Source organism: Convolutriloba macropyga, chromosome 15 (genome assembly GCF_964194025.1).
Source record: "Convolutriloba macropyga chromosome 15, txConMacr16.3, whole genome shotgun sequence".
NCBI classification, from domain to species: Eukaryota; Metazoa; Xenacoelomorpha; order Acoela; family Convolutidae; genus Convolutriloba; species Convolutriloba macropyga.
In genome coordinates, this window is record NC_134482.1 from 45,795,652 (window position 1) to 45,821,893 (window position 26,242).

Sequence of the window (26,242 nt, forward strand, 5' to 3'; positions counted from 1 at the left end):
CACAATTATTCCCAACCACTGTTCGGCAAAAAAATTACAACCTTTTCTGCCATATCAGTCACTCATCCAAAACGAGGGAGAGAAATCAATTGACTATTTGAAACTGCTAACAAACTAAAAAAAATAAGTAATTCATGTTTGAGAAAACTGCCACGACTAGATTTGAAGTGTCAGTTCATAGAAGCAACACCTTAAAAAGTAACAATCAACTTAGAATTGACCAAGAGAAATTAAAGCAGGACACGTAAAGTCAGAAGAAACCCAAAAAAAAATAGGCAAAATTTGCTCGAACTTAGCCAACTTATCACAAAATTTAAAAAACTTTTAATCATAACGAACGACCACCAAAAGTACTACAACAACTAGTTTCAACGACACAACTCCGCAAGTGTTTAAAAAAAGAACACAATAAATTCTAGAAAAACTTTAAATGGTAAAAAAGTTAAAAAATAAATGAAGATTGTATCTAAATATGCAACCTTTGCTTCAGATGGTCAGAAGTTCTTTCAAACACACCCTTACTAGATTTGATAATTGTGAGAGACAGCTTTGATTGAAACCTGGGAATAAAAACTAAAAAACTTCAAAAAATTTTGTTCTATTAGCGATTTTTTCTCAACTACTTTTCTCGCCTTTAATATTTACAATGGTTTTCAACGATACGATAAAAAATCATTCTTTTTTGTCCGCATTTAGATTAATTCAGCCGTTTGACCTAAACACAGTTTTCACATGCGGCATTGATTTTCCATTCTGTTTTCATTACACTCCAAAAAATTATTGATCCAAAATTAAGCACATATATTTATTTAGGCTGAAAAAACATGGCTCAAAAAAATTACACAGCCATCGCTCTGTTGAAAAAAATGAGAAGTTACTGAGATTCGCTAATATAAGATATTTAGCAAAAAAAATGTCAAAATATTAAAATCAAATATTAAAAATTGTATTTAAGAAACAAATTTCCCTTGCTATTCAAATATTAGACGTCAAAAAACAAAACAGTTATAAACATCATCACGAAATTAAACCACTGGCTCTGCTTAGAAAAACTTTTTCTACGTAAAACCAAAAAAAAAACAATAAAAATGGACAAAAATTGCAAAAAACAACGGATTAGTATGTGTACAATTTGATTTAAAAGAAAAAAAGATAAAAAGAAAAAAGAAGTCACGTTCAAAGGACGAATCGTCAATCGAACGTTGCCATATACATTGAGTTTTCAGAAAAAAGTCCGCTCCAAGATCTAAACAGGAAGAAATTGATGAAAAAATTCCAAAAATTGACTTTAAATTTGAGAAAGATGAGCCCCATTTTACACTTGAAAAATAAAATTAGGCTCTGTAAAACTTTGTGCTATCGATTTCATAAAGTTACATATTAATTTTTTTTTAAGAAAAAAGGGTCAATTGAGAGAAAGCCCCTCCCCTAAAAGGGTAGTCGGTCAACTCGGGGGCAGCAAGTCAACTCCTATGTGTATTTATAAATTCTGACAGTGGTCAAAAATTGAAGCATCAGATGCAAAGGATAAAGAAAATAAAGCATCAGAATTATGAACAAGATAGATATGGTAAGTAGCAATTAAAGTATAATATGCAGTGATTTTGAATCAAGATTAGAAAAAATATCAAGCATTTAGCATAACAGCCTCCCTTCCTCTACAATGGTTCCTATTGACGCTTCTACTGCAGGGCGCCTGCGCATGGAGCGCGCGCCACGGAGGCAGAGTATGGAGCTACGTAAAAGAGCGAAACTTAATTTTGTCCATATGTACGTGATCACGTCCGAATATGAATCTTCTTTCTTATCGCTGATCCTAGAAGCCAATCTCTGTATGGCTTTTGATGCTGATGGACCAGCTCCTCCTGTACACGAGAAGATTAACGGACAGAAGGTGGCTTTCTCGACGTCGATTATCCTTTGTTCGTATTTCAGCTTCTTGATGGACTCGTGATATTTGTAGGAATCCGGTATGCTTCTTGGGCAACTCTTCGCATACGGATTAAACACTTTCACATCAAAGAACGTTCTGCTGAAGCGTGAATCGAAGAAACCATTAGCTTTGATATCTAGTCGAGCGTCGTCATCAATAGTAGTAGTTCTATTTGCGAAGGTTTCCCCTTGCAAAGACTGAAGACAGGGCTCTACTTCGACATCATCGCAGACAAAGTTACATATTTCGACAGCATCGCAGACATCATCGCAGACAAAGTTACATATTAATACAGCATCAATCAAAAACAATTTCTTCAGAAAACCAAATTACAAGTAAACAAATTTAGCCAAATGGACGAAAAACTGGCTAAAAACGATTATCGATATGCACCGTTCTCTCGAGATTGTTTTTCAAAGTCAGGAAGTCATTCACTGAACGCAGCGAATGATCAAAAAACTTCTCTTGCTTAGCGAAAATCTGTTCACAATGACAGCTTTTCTCTTATTTAATAAGTTTGACAGAATTGTATGTCCATATCATCTTTTGTACAAGGTAATTTGAAGTCCTATACCACTGCTACCCATACTTCCACGTTATCAAAGAGCCCAGCAAAATTATTGAAATTAATTCTCTCTCAAGACTTCCTCTGAAGCATCCAAAGAAATATAAAGTATCGCAGTCAATCTTATTCATCAATTAAAAACAAATAGCACCTGATCTGTTGACCAAATTACATCAGTAGTCTATATAAAATTTATTTAAAGCTCGCAAATAGTTAAAATTTATCAATCCTTGATTAATAGAAATTTCTTCTCATTACAGCCATTCATTCACTATTATCGGTCATCCTTATTATCTTTGCAGGGTTACCAGCAACTACAGCATCGTCTGGAACATCTTTCGTGACAACAGCGCCGGCTCCTACAATTACTCGCTTACCAATAGTTACTCCAGGTAACACAGTGCTGTTTCCACCCATCCACGTATCATCTCCTATAGAGATTTTTTCACCTGATTCTAGACCTGTCCTTCTTACTTTTGCGTTGAATGGATGCGTAGCTGTATAGATAGAGACATTTGGTCCAAACTTTACGGCATTGCCGATGGTGATTAGACAAGTGTCTAAAAGGACACAATTAAAATTGAAGAAGCAATCATCGCCAATAAGTACATTGTGGCCATAATCGCAAAAGATTGGAGGTTCGATATGAAGATTTTTTCCAGCGTTCGGAAAAATTTTGTAGCCAAACTCTTTCCTCTTTTCGACATCTGCATACGAAATCTGGGTATTAAATTCCCTTAAAATTACTCGGACAGCCTCTCGTTCACCAGCCAGCTGCGGATCAGATCCCATATACAAATCACCTCGCAGCATTTTCTTTTTTTCTTCTGAGTCCTCCATGGCTCTCAACTGTCTTAAAAAATGAGTTACTCAGCGCAAAAAAAAGAAGTAAATTATAGTTATCCGTATACTTACAGATTTGATAGAACAGAACTGATTAAACCAGGATATAAATAAAACGTTTGTGCCAGAACGTTTGTGACAGACATACGTTTGTGTCTTTCGATGTTGCGAAATGTCTATTAAAAATGATACAATTTGGCAGGGTTGTCGTATTTTTAAGCTAAAACGCAAGTAGGAAAAGTCTTCAGGGGCTTTTAGTCGACCCTCGTGAACAATGGCGGAGAATGAGTTTTCAGTAGGTTCATTTCTACTGTACGAGCGCAAATAGTATGAATTCTCGGGAATCAATTTCTTTTTATTTGCTATAATTTGGTAATTCATCAGACCCCATTTTTGTAGCAAGTAAATTTTTCATTTGAGCACACAAAACTTTGTTTCTTTGTTTATACATTGCTATCGCCCAGCGGCCTTACACCCAGTACCCGCTTAAAACGTTGACGTCTGTTGTGACAGTCTAAACAATTTCAACAAAGTTTCCAGGTGCACGGATGGATTCTCTTCAAAAAGTTGAATATCATCGCATTTCAACATTAAATTTACCATTCAATTTTTGCCGACCGTCGGATTGGTGAAAATAATATATTAATTGGCTCTTATGATTAAACTGCATGCACGAAAGATCGACACTCCGCGTGTTTGGTTCCGTTTTTATTCAGTTTGAAAAATTCGGACGATCTTGAGCCGTATGCTTAAAGTGATTTTTCCCATTAGTGGCCCCAGTCCGCTAACAACCCCCAATTACAGAGCACAATTTATTACATTGAAAATCATAATCATTAAATAAATAAAAAGCACCCATTGAGCTAGGTGTACAAACGGCAAAAATTGGTTGTAATGGAAATCGGTTGTAACGTAAAAACATCAGGAAAAAACGAAGAGGAAGAATTGCGAAGGCGAAAAAACGTGATTATCTTCAGAGCCAACGAGGATCCAAAGCTCCCAAGGGAAGAGCAACTCAAGCAAGATGAGGAGCTAATCCAGAAGTTTTTGGTTCAGATCGAGAAATCGGATGCAATTGTGAAATGAGGCTGGCGAGAGTCAATAATCCAGGTCAAGCAAGACATATGCGGGTGACTTTAGACAATGATATGCAAGTGAATGACATCATGAAAAATCTCAACAGGCTCGCTAATGTCGAAGATTCATTGAAGCAGTTATGGATCCATCCAGACAGGAGCTTCAAGGACAGATGCAATCCGGAATCTCATACAGAGAGCAAAAAACTTGAGCGAATTGGAGGACAGAATGTAAACCTTGTGAGGGGCAACCAAATCATTAGGGCAACCTCATATTAAAAGTTTTGAAGTTCTTTTAACATTTTAACAAACTTTAAGGTTGAAACCTTAAAAACTTTTTAGAAAAATTTGAAAATGTAAATAGATATAGCAGCCGCCCGTGCGCAATATTTAGTATCTTTAGTAATTGAGCGTGGTACTTGTTCAAAATACAAGGATTGAAGTTTAATTAATAAGTAGATAAAAGCAGAGAATAGTTTCAAATAAATGAAGATCTAATAGAGTGATTAAATCTGAAGGTAGGTTTGGTGTTCAATGAATGAGTTTTATCCTCAGTTTTGACCGTATCCAATATCGGTTCTATCACCGTGGTAAGATAACCAAGTAAATACTGATATGTCACAATTGTTAATATTGCTCGAAGCCCGAGCTTTGTCTATTTCAATTTGTCGACACCTATCAAGATTGTGTCAGTCATTAATCAGGTAATAAATTAAAATTTAAACTAAACATTTGACCTTGAAACCAAAGGTTTTTAGTACACCTTTTTTAATATACGTGTGACACTCACACTCCCCCCTCTCAATAAGAATAGAGTGTGCAACTCACATAAAAATCAAACAAATTTTACAGCTTTCGATGCATGAACGTTTTAAAATACGAAAAGTTTGTATTTTTCATATAAAAAGTTTACGTATCAGTTTTCGTCATTCATGACTTTCTCTGCCTCGTCCAGCCCAAAATTGTTGTACGCTTCTCGCACCCCATCGTTCATCAGTATTTGGTAAGCTCGATGGTCTTGAAAAACACCTCATCTCCACCAGGAACAGGGTGCGTCAACAAGCTCATTTTTTGGTAGTGTTTTTTTATCTGATCTTTCGAAGTAAAACTTTTAACCAACAAAATCTCGTACAATGTCGAAGGCCGATTCAATACATTTTTATTCCAAATCTCGAATAAACACTTTTCTGTGGCCTTCGTTTTGGCTTTCTCGTTCTTCAAAGAATGCTTTTGTCTATCGATTATAGTGTCTTTCCTTCGGCACTAAATCGCCAAGTAGTGGTTATAGTTTTCCAACTGCCGAAGCTCTGACCTCAATTGGTCATAATCTTTCTCCATTTCCTACATGGCTTCGCTCTTTCTATCAGTATTGACTTTTAGATCGGCCAACTCCTGCTTAAGTAAGTCGATTGACTGCTCTTGTTCGGAATTTCTAGCTGCCGCCGCCTTTAGGTTACCTCACACTCGGCGCTCAGTTTTCCCAATGCTTCTCTCGTTGCCTCTTTGGCTTTGTCGCAATGTTTGTCTAGTTCTTGTCGAAGCTCGACAAGATGTTTTTGGAGTAAAGAGTTTGTACTCTTCAACTTCGCTAACTGCGAGCACAGGTTTTGCAGTTCCACTTCAGTCTGAAGAGCTCGGGACCGAATATTGGCGGATGCCAGAAGCTCTAGTGTAGACAACTTCTGAGTCCGTGACAGACAAGATCCCTCTCGGTACACTCCCGGGGAAATCTCCGAGACAACCTTCCACAACTCCGGCATATAGTACACATATTCACCAATTTGTGGGGTCTCGCTGCCTGCTATGTTAAATAGAAACCATTTTTGCTTCTAAAGTTTCTCAATATTTTCAGTCTTGATCTCAAGACTTTTCCTTTATTTTTTGGTCTTGACCTCAAGACAAATCTTTTTCATTTTTTTTGGGTCTTGAACTCAAGACAACTCATTTTCATTATTTTTCGATCTTGAACTCAAGACAACTCATTTTCTTTTTTTTTCGGTCTTGAACTCAAGACAACTCATTTTCAGTTTTTTTGGTCTTGACCTCAAGACAACTCATTTTCATTTTTTTTTTGGTCTTGAACTCAAGACAACTCATTTTAATTTTTTTTACACAACCGACTCTTTCAAGGACTCTTTCTCTTCAATCATTTTTTTTTGTTCTCGGCGCTCATTAATTAATTTGAGTAGTTGATTATACATACGTGTTCCCGTTACAGGGTCGAGATTCCGCAACAGTTGTTGCCAGGATGCTCAGTTAATGACTAATCCTAAATAGTTGAACAAATTAGGAAAATTTTCACAAATTGGAATATGAGGTAGACTGTTAAGACTAACACAGCAATGTCCTTAGCTTATAACCAAACGTATAAGCTTTCAGTTTTTAAGTTACGACAAAATCGTTATTTTCTTTGCAAAAAACATTTCTTGTTGAAACTGGTTGTTCCAATGTACAAAATTGTCAAGATTGTAATTTCCATCAGAGTCTCGGAACGCTTCTCGACTGATAACTCCTTTACTATTGTGGCGAATTGTTCGAGCGATTTGGCTCTTTTTTAAATTTGATGTGGAAAAAAGGCTACGATGTAAATTTTGATCACTAAAATTCAAGTCATTATTCATCGGCCATTGATATATTTTATGATCGAATTTCTTAAGTGTTTCTCCATATTGTTGAAAACTCCATATTGTCTTCTAAATTGACGACATTTGGGAACAGCGGGTTGCTTGCAGCGATTGTATAATTACGATACAAAATTTTGGTGATGGGTTCCAAATACCTTATAGAAGAAAAATTTTGACCTTGTATTAACACCGGAACTTCCTCTGTACAAAAAGAAAGCTTAGTTATTGTTTCTACCATCTTTGCACATTTATGGACATACAAACCAGATCGTGCTCTTTCAAAGTGAGTTCCTGGCTCGAAGAGTGTTACTGAAGGGCTCACAACGTGTTCTGATATCTCAAACATAGTTTGAATTCTCAGTCGTTGAATTTCACATTGCAGTGTTCTTATTTTCATGAAAAAAATTCCCTCTCTTCGAATATTTCGAAGTTAAAGCTGTCGATAATGCTTGACAGAAATATTTCCATGGTTATTTTTAGATTAAAAGTTGTAAGTTCTGAATTTTTCTCGGAGTTAAAAAACAACTGGGATTCCGGTTACTTTTACCTGTTGTCCACACAAAATTGCTTTTTCCTCTAAAATTTCCAATGCAAAATCTTCATACTTGTTTTTGTGTGAAATTTTTCCGCTGATAAATGTGGTCTTGTTGTTACCAAAAAATTTTTGCAGGGTCTTCCTTGTTAAAGTGTTTAATAGTTTGACAGGTTTGCTTGTCTTGATTTTCGAAAAAAATAATTGACTAAGTCATCTTCAAAAAGGGTGGTTTTGATGAAAACAGCTTTTGGAAAACCTAGGGGATCCTCAAAGCTTAAGAGGTTTCTTTGTATCAGCTTTCCCCAATTTGTTTCGATGTAAAGTTTTGCATTGATCATCACATTTCCAATAAGTTTTACTCCTACAGGCTCAGCATAATAGCACCTTCACGATTCTTTTTTTTTCATGAAGCTCTGGCTATGATCCTCAACATAAGTAGTTTCACTAGCTCGTTGTAAAACTTTTCGGTTACTGAATTGTTGATTTTAAAGGTTTTATCTCCAAAACCTGGTAAAGCAAAGTTTTTGTTTTGCCAAATGCTTCTACAGGTTCCCTCGTTTAATGAATATATGGATTTTAGGAGTCTTGAGTTTATTTTGGTAATAAAGACAACATCGTCATGTACATTGATCTTTTTAAGTGCAGACACAGTATATGCCGGTTCATATATGCAAAATTTTAATTTTATCTCGGGATGAACCTCAGCATATATCAAACTACCTTTTTCTATTGTTTTCGATACTCGAATTTTGTTATCACAGTTTGAACTGTGATCCAGAGAATATAACTTTGTTGATACAATATTGTCAAAATCATAGCCGTATAATTTAATACAAAGTGAAAGAGAAGCAAAAATGACTATCATTGCCAGATACAAACATAGTGATACTCCATCACACGATGCTCCGGATGAACTCGAATTTCTTTTAGATTTCCTTATTTCTTTCTGAATTTTCCTGGAACAAAAACATCATCAGCTTCCTCAGTTCTAAGATACTCATCATCTTGCTCAGCAAAGTAATTTTTTAGTTTCTCAGGTACCGATTTTAATCGGCTGCTGGATCTTGTAGCCATTTTTGGTGCCTTTGTTTTACTATTAACCTTTTCCTCAGTACTTTTTATTTTACTACAACTTTCTGATGGCTTTTTCCCGCTTTTGGAATTTTTGTTTGTGCTGATTTCCTTCCAGCTTTCTCTTTAGGTTCTGAGAAAGATTCACTTCTTCCTTCAGCAAGTTTCTTTGCCTTCTCTTGCCCTTAAAGGGTTTCTTGCTCTGACTCTTTAGTTTCATTTTCAACCATGTCATTTGTGAGAATCAGTGAAATGTTTACATTCTCAGCTTCAGATTGATTTTCTGAGTTCAGATTACTTTTACTGTCTGTGGATGATTCTATTTCAATTATATCATCGTCCTCTGAACTGACCAAAGAGATGTTTTTCTCCTCCTTATTTGTTTTTTTTTGTTTTGCCTGAGGCTCAAGAGTAAATGGTTTTTCTCGCGTTTTATAAATTTTTAGTCGCTCATAATGAACCTTAATAGCTTTTGTCGTCTTTTTATCTTCTAACCTGAAATTCAACTCGTTTATGTGTTCAACAATTGTGTATGGCCCTCTATAAAAAGAAGTAAATTTCCGTTTTTCTCTCTTTTTACCGTTGGGTTGAAAACTAACACTTCTTCTCCGAACTTATAGTTCGGTCCATACTTACTGCGATCGTAATAGGTCTTCAGGCGTTCTTGTTCGACATCCATACTTTCTCGCATCAGCTGATACGTTTCCTGTAGTTTCTGTTTCGTTGAGTAAACATAGTCATTTGGTGTTGCATATATTGCAGATTGTGGTGTGCTGTAGATGCAGTCTATAGGCAGTGATAGTGGAAAACCCAATACCACATACGCTGGGCTAAATTTTGTTACACAATGGATTGATGATCGATATGCCATCTTCGCTAAAGGTAGAAAATTTGTTCACTCGTGTTGGTTTTGTCCTATATATTTGAAGAGGCATTCTTCTATTGTTCGATTTGTTCGTTCAATCTTCACGTTCCCTTGTGGGTGGTAGGATGTTGTTGATGTCCTCTGAATTCCTAGTTCACTGCAAAGACTAAGAAACAAATTAAACATAAAGTTTGACCCTTGGTCTCTGTGTAGGTTGACTGGACAGCCGAATCTCACTATCCAGTGTTCAACAAACGCTTTTGCCACAGTTTTAGCCTCTTGACTGGGTAACGCTACGGCTTCGTACCACTTACTGAATTGATCACCGATAAGCAAAATGTATTTTTTCCTTGGGACTCCGGAAGTGGACTCATTATATTGAGAGAAACTTGCCAAAATGGATGACTAGGTTTCCATTTTATGAGTGAATGTCGATGTTTCTGTTTAGTGCCTTTCCTTTATAGGCACGCGTCACAGCTTTCTATTCAATTTCTTACGTCCCTTCTCATGCACGGCCAATAAAACCTTTCGCAAGCCCTTTTGTACGTTTTCTCTATACCAAAGTGTCCTGCGCTAGGCGAATCATGCAACAGCTCAAGAACGTTGGACACTCTACCCAGGGTACCACCATTTGGTAAACAATTTCTGTTTGGTGTTTTCGATACGAAATCCTTTCTATGAGACAAAGATTTTTATAATGAACCCAGTATTTCCATAACTCCTTCGAAGCTCCGTTTCGCATTTGCCGTGGTTCGGGTATTTTTTTGTTTATGACCCATGAATATACTTCTTTGAGTATATTGTTACTTTGCTGCGAATCTCGCAGTTTTACTCTCTGTAGTTTGTGTAACTGCCATCCTCGACTACTATAGTCGGTATCGTCTTGCTCTACGTCTGGCACAATAGCGTTAACGAAAGCTGTTAGTTCCTCATCTTCTGTGTTTATGCGCGAAAGACAGTCAGCGTGTGGGATTTTCTTTTCTGCTCTATTCTCGATGTGAAAATTAAATTGCTCAAGTTTCTCTATCCATCTTGCGACCATACCGTCTGGTTCTTTAAAACTATAGATCCACACGAGATCCCTGTGGTCCGTTATAATTAAAAAAATGCTGAACAAGTAAATAGTTTTTAAAATAATGGGTGAAATGAACGATTGCGAATAATTTTCGCTTAGTTGCTGAGTAGTTTCGATGACTTTTACTCAAAGTTTTGCTAGAATATGCAATAACTCTATCCTCAGTTCCTTGTTTTTATGTAAGAATGGCTCCGATGACTGTCAACGATGCATCGGTAATTAATCTATATGGATCCCTATTGTTTGGATATCCTAAAACTGGGGCTTCCAAAAGCTTTTTCTTCGACTCTGCTACCGCACTTGTGCACTCTGTACTCCATTCAATTTTTTTTTATTTATTTAGTAACCTGTAAAGAGTTTCTGCTGTTTTTCCGAAACCCGGAATAAATTTTCGATAATAGCACACAAGGCCCACAGAAAAGCCCTGACGTCTTTTAGGGATGATGGTTCTTTCATTCTTTCTACCGCTCTTACTTTCTCTGTGTCGACCTCGACAAAACTCTCAGATATAATATGTCCTAAAAAGCTGCGCGGTTTTGAGGAAATTGCATTTTGATCCTTTAATCTTTAATCCATTCCCCGATAAACGTTGGAAAACCAGCTCTAACCGTTTAAGTTGTTCTTCGAATTTTCGCCCGAAAACGATAACGTCCTCTAGATAAACTAAAGCTACTTCGTAAGAGAAGCCAGCAAAAATTAATTACTTTAAGTTTTAAAAAGCTCCTGGTGCAGAAGCTAGTCCCATAGGGAGCCTTTTCCACTTATATAGGCCCAAATGTGTTATAAAAGCAGTTACATTTTAACTATCTTCTTCCAGCGCCATTTGAAAGTATCCCGACAGAAGGTCAATGTTTGAGAAGTACATCTTTCCCTCCAGTGAATCAATACCGTCCTTATTCCGTGGTAAAGGCCAGCATGTTTTCTCTATTTGTTTATTTAGACCACGGTAGTCTACAACTAAGCGGTAGGTTCCGTCTTTTTTGGTACCAGCAATGATAGTGCTGCCCAATCAGAGTGTGTTGGTTCGACTAAGTCATCTCGTTCCAGGTCTTCAACAATTTCTTTCATGGTTTTTCGTTTCTCAAAGCTCATGCTGCCATATGTACGTCTGAATGGCGCCGCATCTTTTTTCAATTTAATTTTGTGATGAGTTCGATTGCAAAATCCGATATCGTTTGAGTTTCGCAAAAATTTTGTTTCAAATTTTGAGCAAATTGACCTCACTTTTGCCATTTCATCACAGGTTAAATTCATTGAAATTGTATATACATGCTTCTTGAAGTCAAATTCATCTCTTGATTTTGCATTATTGTCAGGGTTGTTTTGCTGTATTCTTGAAATCTTTTCAGTGTTTTCCGCAAATGACAATCTCGCATTTTTGTAAACTTTCTTTTGTCCTACTGTAGGGTTCAGAACTCGAACCCATACTACATCATCAACCATATCATTTAGCGATTGCGCTATTAATAAATGTGATTTGTCTTCAAACTCCTTTAGGGGTTCGACTATAATTTCAGTTTGTTGTGCTTTGTTACCTTCTTCATCAACAATACTATATTTTATGAAAATTTCGCAGCAACAAGGTAAATCGTAATCCTCTGCCGCAAATAAAAACAAGTTTCTGTTACTTCGTTGTGATGGGGGCAATTGTAAAGTTTTCCCAATTTTTCCGCAAAACAGTTCGTTTTTTGGGGTTTAAAATACAGTCAAAATTGTAAAAGAATTCCATGCCTATTAAACAGGGCGTTATCTCAATTCTGGTCACTAGAAATTAAACTGTTTTTTCACATGTAAATTTCTGAAGTTGAACTTGAATATCTGCTGACCCCTTTACAGGCATTGTCCCTTTGTTGGCAGCTATTATTTTTTTATTGCACATTCTGATCTGGCTCGGTTCCCCCAATTGCTTGTAGAGTGTGTCACTTATAATATAAACACTAATTCCACTATTAATTAAGGCCATTATCAATTTGTCTTTCATCATTATTTCTGCAAACAACGCTTCCACTGGGCTGTTTCCGCCACGCAAGGTTTTTACGTAGCCAGTTGAAAATGAAGCCCTACGATTTCCAGCTAGTTCTCGTTTAAATACGGACAATTCCGTTTGAAGTGATTTGGGCTCCCACATTCGAAACAATTTTCGCATTCCCTAGATGCATGGTTTCGCTGACCGCAACGGCAACATTTTTCTTTCTCGAAACTCACCGCTGCCTTCGACTGCTCGGCACAACTCTCGTGCGATCGATCTCGGTTTCTGTTCTCACCTCCCGGTGTTTGCGAACGCACTCTACTTTCGTAATTGTTTCGTCTATGCTCAGCGCTACTTCTGGTGTAGCTATTGGTACTTCTATTTCTATCTCCGTTTTCCCTTGAACTTCGCTCATTACCGCGTAGAAACTCTTTTGGCCGCGCTCCTTGCAATGAAAACTTTTGATTCTCTTGCCTATTAGGTTGATTAGTTTGCAAGGTTCTCACTAAGTCAGTAATCGAATTAAGTAACTGTGAATTTTACTTTGACTGGATGGCAGAAACCCCACGGCTCATTGTCTTCCTCCTCAATTCCCGTGACTGCTTCTATATGTAAAGCTCTCTCTAAAGCTCTGTCTAAAGTCATATTCGCGTCACTTAAGCTCTCAATTCGAGTCGCACCTGACTATTTTCTATGCGTTCAAAGAATCCCCTCAAAATAAGATGTTCTCTTATCTCTGTGGACTCTTGGGGGTACGCTTTCAAAGCTAACGTTTGCAAATCACAGAGAAAATCTGTTAGTTTTTCACTGGGCTGCTGGACTCTCCTAGCTAGCCTCCCCCGGAAAAACTACTGGTTTCTCATTATAGCGATATCTGAAAGACTTTACGGTCCCGTCATAACTCTTTCTAGTGTCCTCCGAAAGTGTGCGATAGAAATCCATAGCCGACTTTTGTAACCTTAACGCAAAATAATGCAGCCTTTCATCAATTTCGGTCTCGGCGCCGTTTACTGTTTCTTTTCTTTGCCAATTTTGAAGTTGTGACAAGAGCTCAAAATGTGTTACATAACTTTCAAAATCATTTGATCCAGTAAACGGTTCCGGTAACAGCGCTTTTGAGGAGTGCCGCGCCATCTTTATTTTATTTAAAAGCTGTTGTTATTCAAAATCTTTCACTAATTCTGTTCAAAACTCGAACTATTTTTCCGACATTCTAGTTAACAGCTTTTAAATATTATTGACACTCTAAGTCCTTCTTCAGTAAATGCAAAAAAAACTCGAGTTTTAATGCTGGAGTTTAAGTCAAATTAAGTCAATAACATAGTGATGTTTCTGAACGCTATTTTATTATCGAAAAAACATGTACGCCCTGATTTATGATATTCGAATTTTTAGGGAGTACTCACTTGAAAGTTCGAAGATGGCAGTTGTTCTTGTCGAATCCCGACAGCAGTCCACAATTCCTCTTCCAGATCGTGATGTTATGACGTCGAACTCGAGTTTAAAAGTTGGTTTTAAAACAAAAAATTGATTTCTCTTGGAAATTAGTACAACGCTCAATATTATTGGGTGGTGGTTTTCTATTTACTTTTAATCTCTTTCGCCACTATAGCAGCTGCCCGTGCGCAATATTTATTATCTATAGTATTTGAGCGTGGTACTTGTTCAAATTACAAAGATTGAAGTTTAATTAATAAGTAGATAAAAGCAGAAGAAAATGGTTTCAAATAAATTAAGATCTAATAGAGTGATTAACTCTGAAGGTAGGTTTGGTGTTCAATGAATGAGTTTTATCCTCAGTTTTGTCCGTATCCAATATCGGTTCTATCACCGTGGTAAGATAACCAAGTAAATGCTGATATGTCACAATTGTTAATAATGCTCGAAGCCCGAGCTTTGTCTATTTCAATTTGTCGACACCTATCAAGATTGTGTCAGTCATTAATCAGGTAATAAATTAAAATTTAAACTAAATCTGTGACCTTGAGAACCTTTAGTACACCCTTTTTATATACGTGTGACTCTCATATTAAAAGTTTTGAAGCTCTTTTAACATTTTAGCATGCTTTAGGTTGAAACCTTAAAAAATTGTAGAAAAATTCGAAAATGTAAATAGATAATCAAGACAGGTTGTTGTATATATGCATATCTTTAAATATTTACTTAACAAATTTTAAACTCCTGACGATTCCAGTTATTGCGAAAACCTTCGAGTAATTTAACAATTTTATTTCGGCTTTTAACACTTTATAGCAAATCATTAGGGTAAAATCAAAGAAGGGCCCTGCAAACGAAAGCAGAAACTTTCACTGACGCTTTGGTTCACCAATGCCGACACACTAAAAAAAGAAAAACATATGGAACTGAAAACCGCTATCTACGAGGCGGAACTCAAAACAGATATAATCGCAATTCAAGAAGCGAAGCCGAAAAACGCCAAAGTCCCCTGGAACCAATTGTGGCACAAAAACGATTATTAAAGCATTGAGGGAAACCGCATGAACGCAGACGACCCAACAAGAGGGATGCTTATGTACATAAACTCCAAAATTGACAAGGAAATTATAGATGTGAAATCGATTTTTCTGGATTGGCAAGCTGCTGAGATTCGAATCTCTGGAAGCAAATTGTTATTCGCATCAATATACCGCAGCCCTAGCGGAGATAACGAGGAGTTTATTCGACTATTATTCAAATTGAATGAGAAGGCTGGCACAGTCAAGCTCATAATCTGAGGCGGTTTCAATTGTCCGAAGCTAAAATTGGACGTAGATCATGCCAGCTGAAGAAGGTACGAAGGGGAAAAGCTTCCTGGAAACAATGCAAGATTGCCCAATATATCAACGAGCTTATTCGGGTAACACAACTGACAAAGCCATTTTTACTAAATGTCCTTCTCTGTGCTGTAATATCGACTCCGAGTAGCATCTAATATAGCAACTCTTGGGGCAAAAGTGATCATGTTTTTATCAGAGCCCAATTTGCGATATCGGTTGACAGAGAAACAGATAAAAATAGTCCAAACTTTAGAAAGCCCGCTATGTAGCAATGCGAGACCCAATTACAAAGGATTTGTTGCAAGCGACAAATCAAACTGATATGGAACTTGATTGGTGTTTGTTCAAAGCCTAATTGCTTACACTGATAGAACGCTTCGTGCCAATGGTTAAGGTAAAAGGAAGCAAATGGCGGTCTCTCCTGAACTTAGAGACCTTGTCTCTACTGTAACGCAAGAAGCGGATGTGGAAAAACTACTTGAAAGACGAGTCGCGGGCCAGATACAAAACCTATACCCAAACCAGAAACAAGCTCAGGAAGTCGACCGGAGCAGCGGCCATTCGCCGAGACATCGAAGTATCGCTGAAAGCTAAAAAAAATCCAGAACAGTTTTGGAACCACATAAAAAGGAGGCTTAGGAGCAAGGAAGCGAAGCCAAACCTGCAAAAACCTGATGGAACACTTGCTGTAAATGACAAAGAAAGAGGAGAAGCGCTATTAGATTTCTTTTTCACAATTGATTTGAACGACGAATCACTGGAACCCGCCGCCACTCCAGTCAGCACCTTTGCAAATGACATAAACTTTTTGGTTGAAAAAAAGTGAGAAAGGAATTGAACCATCTGAATGTAGCTAAATTTGAAGGCCTAGATCTGATCCCACCACGAGTCTTCTATGAAGTCAGGAATTACATTGAGGAACAACTGTCTCATAACTTTCAACTGTCATGGGACACAAGCAAAATACCAAAAGATTGGAAAAAACGGGAATTTTTGGCCATCTGCAAGGCAGGGAAATAGTCCTAGCCTGACAACTACAGGCTTATGAGCTTGACATCAGTGAGCTGCAAGACCACGGAGAGACTAATCCGTGAGGGATTTTTGTCATATCTCAGCCACAGTTAAATCCTCGATCAAAGGCAATTTGAATTCTTAGCCTGCAAATTGACACAACTCCAATTCCTCAACACAATTGACCAATGGACTGACATTATGGGCAAAAGGAAAGACACTGATGTGATTTACCTAGACTTCAGAAAAGCGTTTGACAGTGTGCCTCAGCAAGGATTTCTCGCTAAACTGAAATCAATTGAATTCTCTGGAAACGCATTCGACGAGTTCAGGAATTCCTTATGGGGAAGAATCAGAGAGTTGTTGTCAACGGGATGCATTCCCCTTGGTGTGACGTTTTAAGTGGTATTCCGTAAGGTTTTTTCTATGGCCGATATCGTTCATCATGCATATAACCACCAATGGAGAGAATCTCAAATCAAACATTCTACTCTTCATTGACGACGGCAGCATTTTTGTACGATTGACACAACGGACGACAAAACCATTCTAAAAGCGGATCTCAACCGCCTCAAAAATTTGTTGCGGGAAATTCTTTTACAATTTCACGAAGAAAATTGCGTGTTTGCAAATCTCCAGCTCCAAAGTTTTGCCAACAACCGGGTACGCTCTAAATGGTTTTAAATTGAAAATAGCCAACGCGAAAATATCTGGGTGTCCTGATAGACAAAAAAGTAGACATTGGCAAGCATATCATCATCAGGGTTAAAAGAGCCAAAAGAATCATTGCCTTAATGAAAAAATGGTTCTGTAGTAGAGACTTTCAGCAGTATTTACAAGTCGGTCATTCGACCTCATCTTTTTAATTGCAATTAAATTTGTTACGCGCACATGAGAAAATAAATAAATTTGATCAAAAATGTCCAAAGGTGAGCCACAAAATTAGTCAACCAATTGAGAGAACTGGCATATGAATCGAGACTCAGGGTACTGAATCTTCCAACTCTTGCTTACAGACTGAAAAAAGGCACCATGATAGGAATGTACAGTCAAACAAACCAGTTTTACAATAGCAGTGCAAGTGACAGATTGTTAGACCCTTACGCCAGAATCTGCTGAGGAAATCAGAAGAAGTTTACGTCGAAAAGTAAGAATGAAAAGCAGACGCAACTGCTTCACTGTGGGAGCAGCTAAAGACTGGAACAATCCGCCAGAAGAGGTTACTTCCAGCCCCAGTCTAAAAATCTTCAGAAGAAAACTAGACAGGCACGGGGCTGACTTCCATACAATCATTTGAGATTTGAAATGGCATGAGGGAGCTGGTCCCAGAGGCAACGCCTGTCGACCAGAAAAACTGACTTGACCTGACTTGTAGGATTTTTGTCATATCTCAGCCACAGTTAAATCCTCGATCAAAGGCAATTTGAATTCTTAGCCTGCAAATTGACACAACTCCAATTCCTCAACACAATTGACCAATGGACTGACATTATGGGCAAAAGGAAAGACACTGATGTGATTTACCTAGACTTCAGAAAAGCGTTTGACAGTGTGCCTCAGCAAGGATTTCTCGCTAAACTGAAATCAATTGAATTCTCTGGAAACGCATTCGACGAGTTCAGGAATTCCTTATGGGGAAGAATCAGAGAGTTGTTGTCAACGGGATGCATTCCCCTTGGTGTGACGTTTTAAGTGGTATTCCGTAAGGTTTTTTCTATGGCCGATATCGTTCATCATGCATATAACCACCAATGGAGAGAATCTCAAATCAAACATTCTACTCTTCATTGACGACGCCAGCATTTTTGTACGATTGACACAACGGACGACAAAACCATTCTAAAAGCGGATCTCAACCGCCTCAAAAATTTGTTGCGGGAAATTCTTTTACAATTTCACGAAGAAAATTGCGTGTTTGCAAATCTCCAGCTCCAAAGTTTTGCCAACAACCGGGTACGCTCTAAATGGTTTTAAATTGAAAATAGCCAACGCGAAAATATCTGGGTGTCCTGATAGACAAAAAAGTAGACATTGGCAAGCATATCATCATCAGGGTTAAAAGAGCCAAAAGAATCATTGCCTTAATGAAAAAATGGTTCTGTAGTAGAGACTTTCAGCAGTATTTACAAGTCGGTCATTCGACCTCATCTTTTTAATTGCAATTAAATTTGTTACGCGCACATGAGAAAATAAATAAATTTGATCAAAAATGTCCAAAGGTTAGCCACAAAATTAGTCAACCAATTGAGAGAACTGGCATATGAATCGAGACTCAGGGTACTGAATCTTCCAACTCTTGCTTACAGACTGAAAAAAGGCACCATGATAGAAATGTACAGTCTAACAAACCAGTTTTACAATAGCAGTGCAAGTGACAGATTGTTAGACCCTTACGCCAGAATCTGCTGAGGAAATCAGAAGAAGTTTACGTCGAAAAGTAAGAATGAAAAGCAGACGCAACTGCTTCACTGTGGGAGCAGCTAAAGACTGGAACAATCCGCCAGAAGAGGTTACTTCCAGCCCCAGTCTAAAAATCTTCAGAAGAAAACTAGACAGGCACGGGGCTGACTTCCATACAATCATTTGAGATTTGAAATGGCATGAGGGAGCTGGTCCCAGAGGCAACGCCTGTCGACCAGAAAAACTGACTTGACCTGACTTGTAGGAGTAGTGATAGTATTATTTGAGACTTTTGGGTTATGCCCAAGAAACTACACCTCATTGGAGTGCACCTCAGGCGCAGAAAGAATACCTCGGGTTGATTTTGTTCCCAGTTTGTGAGTTTTTAATGTTGTCTGCATGAGCCACACTTGCAATATATGGGAAGAGATATTGTGTTGACTTGAGTCCGAAATAAATCTTGATCATGCAACCAGTATAAAATTATTTCACTGTAAAAACAACCGTTGGCAAAACGCTCAGAAAAAAAATGATGTGTACGTTTGCAATAGCTTCTTTACTATGTAAGTAATGAAATGAAATGAGAATTTGTTTGGTAATTAACAGAAATCAGCAGCTAAACAAAGCAACTGAATTTTATGCGGGAATTTACGAGTTCGTATACACAAGATAAGACCAATTGAGCGAAACTAGAAACAACTACATGCGTTAAATACTAAATGTATAATTATAAATTGCCCCCTTGATATATCGTGTCATAATATTCAAATAAAAAATTACCTCAGATCATATGTAAATTTTCGAAAACATCAATCGATACAATTCTCTATCAATAGAAGTATCAAACTTGGACCAAATTTTGTCCTTGTCAAGTGAGCCTTGTATAATTATAACTGCCCCTGACTGTCAAAGCTTCACGTGTACGAGTACACAGGTACCTGAATTGTGCCCACGGAAAGGAAGGGACGACAGACGGATTGGAGTCGGCTCTTTTCTTCAGTACCATGTTCCAGTGCTTCGGGATGAAGATTAGCTTGTAATGTGAGCAACTTCCTGACTTTTAGTAATGGTCTGTTTCAGAACTTGCAATTTCTTGTTTTGCTTTCTTGGCTACTCTGAGGGGACACATTCCAGAGGACATAACAAAGGAAGACTGTTGTCATCTGTGAGTCTTTTCTGTCAAGTTCTTCGATCTGGACTGTCAAAATGTCCATGAGTCTTTACTGTCAAGTTTTTCAAACTGGACTGCATATAAATATTCAGTTGTCTATTTCTTTCAAAATTCTGCAAAAAGTTTCTGAAGTTTTGAAAGTGCTTCTTTAGATCTTTCTCATAATTTGTTTTTGGGACCGCTGGAATAACCAAAGGCAATTGGCGATTGCAAAAGTATGCCAAAGAATGGAATGGTTGAAGGTTAACTGTCTATTGCATCAGGTGAGACTACTCTTAGTGGTCTTGTGTAAAATATTGCATCGGCTTGACAAAGCATTGTGTATATATCAGCCAAATAGAGATTGGCAGTATATCCGACCTCTTTATCCAGTAGTAGTCTAATTGACTGGACTCCTGCTCACAAGAGCCCACCAAAAGGTGAAGCTTTGGCTGGAATACTCGACACGTTAATTCCAAGAGTGGCCCAGCTTGAGCTGAATAATCAGTTCCGTACTTAAGCATCTTTGGATTTTTATGAGTTCAATCATGGGTTCTAAAAATTTTGTACCGTCGTCCAACAATACAGTAGCAAGGCATTCTTGTCGAGCAAGGGAGCGTTTAATTGCTTTCATGCTTTTCTGTTTTTTTCAGAGCCCTTGCGACATGCAAAGTAATTTTTGTAACGAATCATTCGAAAACTACCAAAAAAAATTTTGCTTCAGTTTTGTCAAATCCGTAAGGCATTGAACCATCGAAGTCTATACAGCGTTACAGAAGGACAGAGCAGAGTTGACTCGCTCTTGTGGCTCGTGTCCGAAGAGTTGAGACACGTTACGACTATTAATGTGATACAGTTCTCAACAATAAACAGTCCCAATTTTTTCTTTCGAAGAATCCAAATGTTCTGACGTGTATGAACAACTCGCTTTACAGCTAATGTAACACCAACTGATGACTGTCAGGAACGATTATCTGTTAGAGATATTATTCTTAAGTCAAAAATGAGTGAAATTTTGCATTTTGGTTTATGCAATCTGTTTATGTCTGAGCTCCAACAACCATTGAGAACACATCTAATCTTGTTAGACTGAGTGTTTTCTTTGGTGCTAATCCAGGCATGGGACATAATAGTGTAGACTTGACATGAGACGTTCCTAAAATTGGGCATAGCTAGCTGCTCCTTAGATCCAGTTTCTTCAGAAGCGTCGCATGTTAAGTGAAATTTCAATTTTTCTAAAATAAATTTGGCCAAAAAGCTCAAAAACGTTGCTCAGCTAGATGAGGTAATCCGTACAACTAGGCGTTAAATTGTTTTGTCATAGTAGCCCCAACATTATCACATCCAGTTTCGTTTTCCCAAGTCGAATGGAAGAGTTTTTCAATTGAAGCGACGCAGGCCTTAGGTGAGGGTTGATCTATAATTCACCCATGCTGCTTGATATTGTTCTTCTGGTTTTTATATCTACGTTTCCAGTATATAGCAGTTAGCTGTTTTTAGTGACTCTCAAATTTTTTCTGGTGCAATTGAATATTAATTTTTAGCATCTATATTTTGACCAGTTTCTGGGTTCAGATGTGGCTTCGGCGTTCTTTCGAAAAACATATCTTTGATGGAGTTCGAATGTGTTTGGTTCTAAATTATGGTTGCGTTTTCGAATGGTATGGTTTTCCGCTTCCAAATTCTTCATTTTTTGTGAATTCTTTGTCTTCAAATTTGACCACAAATTTTTGATAGTTGTGTTTTTGGTTCTCTGTGTTTGAGTAGTTATTTTTAAGATCTGGAAGCTCCAATGGCTTCAAGCATCTGTCATTTTCTAGAACAACCTCCTGGATGCCGCCGATGGGCGTTTGTGGTAGGTTTTTGTTGACATCAGTTTAGACCATTTTTTTACATTCGTTGCATAATGATTGTTGTTTTTTTCCTGGTAACTTGATAATTGCATTGAATTAATCGGTCCAATAAATAGAATGGCCTGTTGCCAGCGTGGGAGATCAGTAACTGGATTTTTCTTAGCTTTTCAACTGTCATAGTTGATCGCTAATTTTGATTAATCCGAGTTTTAACCCGAGTCACCACCACTAAGAAGGTCGTCAACATAGAATGAGTTTGTTATTGTGTTTTTGCAATTAGTTGATGAAGCATTTTTTGAAGCATCACGCAGTGCCCTGATGGCGTGGTACACGCTGGAAGAAACCCCCCTTTATGACTTTTGTCAAAAGTTTTATATAGATTGCTTCTGATTGGAACTCCAAAGACTCTGATCAAAAATTTGATCCTTTCAAATGATTTCGATTGGAACAGAATCAAAATCTCGAAAATATCAAGTTGTTGTTTTGGGCCAACCAAAGCCAATCGCTGTAATTTTTTCATTTTGTCGTTTCTGCTGACGGGTTGAAGACTACTGTGCATTTTGTAGTCGTAGAGCTTGTTTTGCATACTGAGTGATGTGGCATAACAAATTGTCTCGCGCTGGCAGATTATTGTCGCCTCAAAATTGTTGTCTCAACCGTCGCTCGCAAGAATTCTGTAAAGTGAGTTTGGACATCTGAGTTCCGTGAAAGCTTTTTTCATTGGCCGAAAATCGTCTGAGCCAATGTTGGGCAACCAATCCGAACTCAGGACAAAAAAGTGGCTTCATTTTAGACAGTTGGTAGTCGAACTTGAGAACGTCCATCTGACCATATGTTGCCGTCATCCCATAGTGAATAACGCACGCCACTTCTTTAAGAGTGAGCGTGGCCGGTGGAAGTACTGGAACATCTTCAGCTTCCCAGATTTTGGCAACTGTTTTGATTTCTTTGTCAAGGAGGCTTATCGCAGTCGGACTTCCGCTATGTATATCTGCTGATAATGTGGTGGCTAACCCTAAAGCTGTCCAAACTTGCGTTGCTTCATTGAGGCATAAATATCCTTGTTTCATTTTTTGTCCGTTTGTCATCTGTGTTTATGCAGAAATACCGAGTAGTATGTACTTGGCCTGGTTGCAGAAATCCGCCAGACTTGACAAAATCTAAGTTTGTTCAGCACCACTCAGTTGAGAGTAAAATTTTCGCCTAATTTTGTGAGTGCTTTCAAGTTTTAGTGAACCATCGACTGGCATTGAGTCTTTCTGATTGCCTCTATCATTCTCTTTCGGTTCTAGTCGAATTTTTTTGCAGGTTTTGCAGTTTTTTGCTTTAATATGGGCTATTGTGTCCAAAAATGCCCGTAATTTTTCTATTTGTTTGTTTCTCACAATTAGATGAACACGAGCGGTTCTTAAGATAATAATTTGCCAATATTGTTTAGTAACATGGCAAGCTTTTGTGCCTGATGTAGCACTGAAAGCCTTGTGTAGAAATGTACGATGCCTACCTTGACATGTTTTGCATCTGGATTGTTAAGAAAAATGGTAACTTTCGTAATTGATTATAAGCAATTTTGACAGGATTCACTGGTTGCAATGGCCGATTGCCTATCTTTTGCGGAAATATCTTTGAGCAAGCATGGAAACATTTTGAGCAAGCCCGGGAGCGCATGGCATTTCTTGCTTTCAATCACTACACACGGATAATTGAAGTCGGGCGTTGATTGCTCTTCCCGTCCAGTGATGTGTACTTGTTCTTGGTGAATGGGATCGTTCAGCATTTCCATCGATGTTATTCTGTTTTCCAGAAATGTCAGCATTTCGTCAATTATCAGACATTAATTTTTGAGTTCGCTTACCTACTGAAATTCAACATCTTTTTTGCGAAGAGAAGGTGTTTCCACATGTCGTTATCAATGACAGTGCATTTAATGACAAAAGTAAAGGGGCAAAACGCACTTTTACATTGTAAATTGACTGTTTTGAAAACAATCTGTCACGATAGTTTTGTCCTTTCCTTTTGATTTTAGTCAAACGCCACTCAACCATCATAAGTAAAATGAGGAGCCTGCTTACAAAAAAAATCAGAGAAAGATGACCAGTTTTCCTTAATCACTTGTTGTTTAAGTCCCACTTGTCTAATTCTCACTGCAAAGTTTTGCTTGATAATAATGAAGTATGAGCGCGTTGAACAGATTTCAAGTGCGACTCTAAACACAGCTTCCCACAGCCTAACTGGCCAACTTCTATCTGAATTTTCCCGACAGTTAGCTTGCCAGTTCACCCACAATTAGATACACTCAATTTCTGATTATTATGACCCAATTAAATTCAATGTCGAAAGCAACGATTAAAGTTATGTGGACTGAAAATGATTTCAAAACAGAAAATTTACCAAGTGAAATTGCCATTTTTTGCGTTTACTGTGGTCAGTGTTTTTTTTCGCAGCTTCCCAGCTGTATCTCAGGAAGGTGAAGGTTGTATTTTGTAACAGAAGCCTTCTCTTCCCCTTAAGAGACATCATTTGTTAAATGTTGTTGCCAGACACTTTCTGCATCTTACTTGTGATTTTCAAAAGGATCTGTTCCTGATTAGGAGCAAAGTCCTCAGCTCTAGACTCACACGAGGGTTCAAAAAAAGGAGAGATTTTTGGTACTCGTTTGCTCTCTCTTCAGGTAACAAATGTGTTAGAACACCTCAAAAATATCCCATCAGTATCGTTAAAGAAAGTGTGTTTCAGTGAAGGACTCAATTTGTTTTTATCTACATTTGGTGCCTCTTGCAGTAGCATGGCAGAATCTGGCGTCCTTATGGCACCGAATGTGAGTTTAGGCTAATATTTAATTGTTCAAGTCTTTTAAATTATTTGGGTTTAGATTTTTTCTTTTAGATTATACCCCTTGAGTATCGTTTAAGGAAGTGTGTTTCAGTGAAGGACTCAATTTGTTATTAACTACATTTGGTGCATCTTGCAGTAGCATGGCAGAATGTGGCGTCCTTATGGCACCGATTGTGAGTTTATGCTAAACTCCATTTGTTTAAGTCTTTTAGTTTATTTGGGTTGAGCAAGTTTTTGGCGTAGGAAGGAATAGCTGTTTTCGGGAATTGTTCGAGACACTAAAAATATTGATTCCTAATCACATCAACAACTACACCCGAATGGATTATTATGCTCATACCATAATAATCGATTTTTCAGATTGATGACGCGTCATTACGTTTTAAGTATAGTAATTTCCATTGTCACAAAGTCGTTGCAGTACAACTTGCAAAATTTGATAAGAACCCACTGAATAGCACTTATCGGCTGACTGCATACATGCAAAATTTTAATCTTCATTAAATTGATCGGGATAAGGAAAAACAGTCAAAACATACATTGGTATTGCTATTGGTTCCCCTTGTGTCGTACAATCTGGATAAAAGTTTATCTATAAAGAGTTCTGAAGGTGTCTCACACAAATTTTAACTGTTGTATTGTTTTTTTTAGCTCTAAGCGCAATTTTAACTATTGCTGGAGTGATGAAAAAGCCTCATTTTTTTGCAGCAAGATATTTGTTAAAACTGTTGAATGCGTTCTTAGCATTGATAACTAGAATTGCTTCCGTGCTTTCATGCTGCAAGAACTGAAGAAATATATTCGCACAACTTTTTTAAGTGCCTTCTTTTTCGACGTAACTGTAAATCTTCTCCATTTCCTCCATTTCCTGAAGATCTTGCTCCAAACTCAAAAAATTTCAGCCCATTACACTTTTTTTCGAAATAATTCGACTATGTAAGGGAATTGATAAAACTATGATTCACGCCGTTGCGAATTTTCAAGCCCGTTTTTCGAAATAATTCGACTATGAGAGGGAAATAATCGTACTATCATTCGCACTGTTTCGATCATTCTGGCCCAAAATAATGAGATCATGAGAGGGAAATAATCGGACTATGATTCAATTTTTTTGGTTTTATGAACCGAATTAGACCGATTTAGGAAAATTTAGCGTGACTATGATTTGATTGAGTCCGATTATGATTTGATATAAGTCCTGCATGCCACGATTTTTCGCGACTATGACTCGTTGATGTCAGATCATGATTCGAAATAGTGCGACCAGACCCTCAGACAAAAAATTTTCGAATCATATTTCGACCACCTCACCCTGGGTACCAAATGCTCTAACCCCAAGACATCTATCTGGTGCTATCAGAATGGCAGTTTTTTATGGACCGAAAAAAGCTAAATCTTCAGTCACATCTCTGAAGACGACCTTTGAAAACAAAAGTTGTAAAAAGATTGCACGATGAAGACTTAAACGAGATTTTTTCAGTTTGTGCCCCCCGTATCTTTTGCGCACCCTGTCACAGAGCACGAGTCATTAAATAGTATGTCACTATGGACACAAATGTTGCACGTTCTGCCTGGTTTGGGAATAATATTCACCCACTTAGATGGGTGGCTCACAATCGGTAATGACCTGTACGATGTTAAAAATCTTTGTCATTCGGTT

General features: G+C 37.7%; 2 protein-coding genes across 2 annotated transcripts in view; one reads left to right on the forward strand and one right to left on the reverse strand.

Moving 5' to 3' along the window:
* Window positions 1–2,446, reverse strand: part of LOC142354505 (large ribosomal subunit protein bL19m-like) — a 91,667-nt gene extending 89,221 nt beyond the window's left edge. The window contains exon 1 of the mRNA XM_075406827.1: window positions 2,439–2,446. The gene's annotated coding sequence lies outside the window, so the exon portion shown is untranslated. The remainder of the gene's footprint in view (window positions 1–2,438) is intronic.
* Window positions 1–26,242, forward strand: part of LOC142354506 (chromobox protein homolog 3-like) — a 572,284-nt gene that overhangs the window by 77,379 nt on the left and 468,663 nt on the right. The window lies entirely within an intron of this gene.